The 4718-nt window shown below is 27.6% G+C and overlaps 1 long non-coding RNA gene across 1 annotated transcript; it reads right to left on the bottom strand.

Annotated features, from left to right (window-relative positions):
- Positions 1–1771: 1771 nt before the first annotated feature.
- LOC134201677 (uncharacterized) lies at positions 1772–2702 on the bottom strand. Its single transcript, XR_009977014.1, has 2 exons — positions 2594–2702; positions 1772–2502 (listed from the first exon to the last, which is right to left on the bottom strand). It is a non-coding gene; the product is annotated as an uncharacterized LOC134201677 (long non-coding RNA).
- Between the last annotated feature and the right edge of the window lie 2016 nt (positions 2703–4718).

Here is a 4718-nt window from a genome sequence, read left to right as displayed (position 1 = left end):
TCTGCTGTTTGTTTCATCTAGTATTACCAAAGCTAAAGCGTCAGAAACGTCAGAATAGAAATAAATTAGAAGGGAAATAAAACTATAACTATTGTAATCATGTCTAAGATTTCTATAAGCGTCATTAAGTACAAACTATCAATATTTAAGAGTACTTTAAATCATCATTACATTTTTTAAACATTTTTTTTTTTTTTCAAATTATGTAACAAAACGCTTTGTGCAGAACAAAATTGTTTCTTAAATGTGTAAATATTTATAAGAATGCTAAGAATAATTTAGTATTCACTTTAGTGTGTGTATTATCTCAACAATGCTAGTTTAAATGACAATTATTGTATGACGAAGCATAGGTAGTGTTTATAGATGTAAGATTATCGTACAAGGTCATGTTCTGTCACGATCAACTTTAAGCAAGAACTGCCATCATTGTGAAACAAATTTATTAAATTTAATTCAAATTGTCTACTATGGTTGTAATGGAAAGCTGACATGTTTATATTTCGCACGAATGACTTAATTGAGATGGAATGATTTGATTATCTAGACTTATTTAACTTTTAGATAACTTTCGATTTAATGTTATTAAGTACTCTAGTAGGATTAATCTAGAGGAGTTATTGTTATTCGAAATTTTATACAATTGTACGTTCATACTATCTTTTTACAGTAAGTTATTTGTAATATAATATATTAAGTGTATAATCTATGTTTAAAATTATATTTGTAGAACCATGGTTTGCATAGATTATACACTTAATATATTTGAGATAGATGCGCAACTCTCATTTTTATTTTTGCTTTAGTTAGAGCCCAGGACAGCAGGCGTCGCTGCTGTCGATTATTAGTCTCCCTACCCCCCACCAGGTGGCTTTTTTAGTAATTTTAATATTTTTTATAATTAACTCTCTTTATGAAAAAATCTTATCGTTTATAATCGCTGAAATTCCCGGTAGTACTTATGAAATATTAAAGAACTTTTGATTGTGTTCAGCATTCTAATCGATAAGACCTTTTCATACAGAGAGAAAACAGTTTTTTAAAATAAAAAGCTGTAATTCTCTGTAAGCTATTTAATTTCCCTATATTACAAACAACTTACTGTAAAAAGATAGTATGAACGTACAATTGTATAAAATTTCGAATAACAATAACTCCTCTAGATTAATCCTACTAGAGTACTTAATAACATTAAATCGAAAGTTATCTAAAAGTTAAATAAGTCTAGATAATCAAATCATTCCATCTCAATTAAGTCATTCGTGCGAAATATAAACATGTCAGCTTTCCATTACAACCATAGTAGACAATTTGAATTAAATTTAATAAATTTGTTTCACAATGATAGCAGTTCTTGCTTAAAGTTGATGGTGACAGAACATGACCTTGTACGATAATCTTACATCTATAAACACTACCTATGCTTCGTCATACAATAATTGTCATTTAAACTAGCATTGTTGAGATAATACACACACTAAAGTGAATACTAAATTATTCTTAGCATTCTTATAAATATTTACACATTTAAGAAACAATTTTGTTCTGCACAAAGCGTTTTGTTACATAATTTGAAAAAAAAAAAAAATGTTTAAAAAATGTAATGATGATTTAAAGTACTCTTAAATATTGATAGTTTGTACTTAATGACGCTTATAGAAATCTTAGACATGATTACAATAGTTATAGTTTTATTTCCCTTCTAATTTATTTCTATTCTGACGTTTCTGACGCTTTAGCTTTGGTAATACTAGATGAAACAAACAGCAGATTGAAAGAAAATCATCTTAAAGTTAATTACATTCATTGCAAACCATTAGTTTGAATTTTGTTACAAAAGAAACTGATGTTCGTTACATGCAAATGAATTATAAACATACACATGCAAACATAAAATGTAAATTTATCTTTTAATTAAAATTAAATGTACATTAATATTACATCTAAGAAAGAGTTTCGAAAATTTTTATTGCCCTCAACGGCAGACGAGCACGCAGCCCGGCTCGTGATAAGTGGTCACCAGTGCTTATAAGCTTTAGTAGTGCCATAGGGGTCACTGTCTATCACTTAAGTTTTAATAAATTATTAATCACACAGTCACAAGCATATTGATTTCACAGAATGAAAATGTAAGAAATGTAATCATGTTTGGGCATTTTCATTTATATCTGCTCATACAGAAAACACGACTTAGCAAATATATTCCACAATAATGCTTTTGAATTACCATTAATTAAAATCATCTTCTCGTAGAATTTACAAAAGGTTATTTACAAAAATTTATATCAGTATTTTCATATATTACTAACTTACTAATTACAAAAACTATTCAAATGTAATATACTATAACTATAAGAACTAAACAATCTATTTTAAAACAAAATTGGTATCAATTTAGTTCATATGAACTATTTCAATTATTAATTTATAAATTATAAATATATTTAAAAAAAAATTAAGATCCCTTGTGAGTTCACATTCCTTGCTGAATCAGTTCTTCTTCTGAAAAGGAGAAACAAAGTATCTTAAGTATGTAACAAATATTGAAAAAATACGACCATGAAAAATTTAGTGTTAATCTAATCATACTTACATAACCTTCTGCTTCAAATATAGTGCATCAATCTTAATTTTCATGTTTCAGACATTTTATGTGCTCCTTATAATTTTTCCATAAAATTTTATCATTATCGAACATTTGTCTACAAAAAAAAAAAAAATTTTATATATACTGGGTAGAAGGATGAACGTGGTCACAGGCCACTTGGTGTAACTTGGTTATCAAACACCAGAAAACAAAACGTGAATGCCATCATCTAACTTTGGATGTGAGATCAATTGTGCTGTGTTTTATTTAAATAGGAAACCATGACTGCTTCCCGACAGAAATAAGCAAGATGGTGATACACATCAGTATAACTTTACAATATGCCCTACCTCAACCATTTATATTCCAGTCAGAAGTTGCAGTATTCTTGTATAGTAAAAATATTCTATTTCATTTTAGCACCAATAAATCAAAATGATTTATAATTATACTAACCAAGTTAATTTAACAAAATCATTTATTTTCTATATTTTTTGTTATAATAATCTAAGGTTTGTACTTTCACAAGGTCATTCTTATCAAATTTCGAAATTTTCCCATGCAAAATACCATTTACACCAGTACCTACACCAGCTATATATTATGGATCAAATTTGGAGATCATTAATAAAATTAATTAATTTGGTTTTGTGTTCCTTACATGTAATAAAACTATAATCACAAGCGAGGTTAAGCGCAACAGCAGTTTTATGCTTTAAAAAGGATGATTCGGGAGAAAAAGGTAAACAGGCAACAATTGTATAATAATAAATATTGTTCATTAAATTGATAATAGTTATGATTGGGATAAAACAAAGATTTCTTAGTGCAATCAATCTCATAGATAAAATAATTAATGTTTAAATTGTTTTCAGCTAAATCATGCATGCAGGCAGTACATCCAGTAAAACATTTTTTTATAATATATCCTGATACATATTTCTTTAATTCAGCATAAATCAAACAATCGCTACTTTTTAATTGACCCACCACTAATATCAATGGCTCAGTATCAATAGAATAATCTATTTTGGGAATGTCATTAGACTTCTGATTAAAAAACTTTGTAAAGATTTTCATTGGATTAGTGTTGTCTTTCGCACAATTCGCTCCTAGAGAATGAGGTGAACCAAAATTATTATTAAGCAATGTTTTAAAAGCACTAATAAATTGACTACAATTAGGATTAATATTTCTAAAACCGTTACTTCTATTACTACTAAAGAAATTCTCCAATGGAGCTTGATTCGAATTTCTAGTTAGTAAATTGCAGATATTGTGGTATTGATTTAAAAAATGCCACAATTCTTTAAATACTTTGATGTTATGGATCCCGTTTTGGATTGAAAGAATTGATTTGTGTTTAATATTTACTACATTATTTTTTATAACTACTGATTTGAATTTAATAGACTCTAATATAGGCAGTAAATCATGCCATAAATTAAAATGAGGAGAATTTCTTTTTAAGCAGTTTTTGTATTGTTTTGGAGAATTTTGACAAGAATGACCATTAAATGAATCAAATAATTTTTCAAATTATAATTTGAGCTCCTCTTAAATTCTGAAAAGAAAAGTGTATAATTCAAAATCAAATATACTAGACAAACTATAAAAATATGGGTTTTAGTCATGAATAATTTTATGTTCAGTATTAGAGTAGTTTATTAAAAAAGACAGATATTGGCACCTACTTCTGTATGATACACTTTCAATTTTTGTCATATTATTCATACTTGAAGTCGGCACAATTCCACTCAACAACTGTGGCTGATCAATTTCGATGTGAGCTGCATAATTTTGGTCTGAAATATTTACAAACAAATAAATTAATATTGTTATAAGTCTATTTGATGGTAGTATGAAGCACTTTTCAAAATGTCTGTTGCAAAGGCGAATGTTGTTATACATATATTTTTCACTGTTTTCCTGAGATTCTGCACTTAGTACAGATTTCCATATATTAAATCTCTCAATTTGTTCTATTATCAAACTTTGTGGATTCGCAAATGCATGGAAGGGACCTTCAAATACGTAAAATTAAGAAAATAAGTTTTTAGTAGCTAGTCTTTAATTGATCATTCCAAAAAATTTGTTCCGAGGCCACTTGTCAATAAGCATATAATACGCT

This window comes from Bombyx mori, chromosome W, assembly GCF_030269925.1.
Source record: "Bombyx mori chromosome W, ASM3026992v2".
NCBI classification, from domain to species: Eukaryota; Metazoa; Arthropoda; class Insecta; order Lepidoptera; family Bombycidae; genus Bombyx; species Bombyx mori.
The sequence above is the reverse complement of the archived record's forward strand: the minus strand, read 5'-3'. Positions and strand labels throughout refer to the sequence as shown.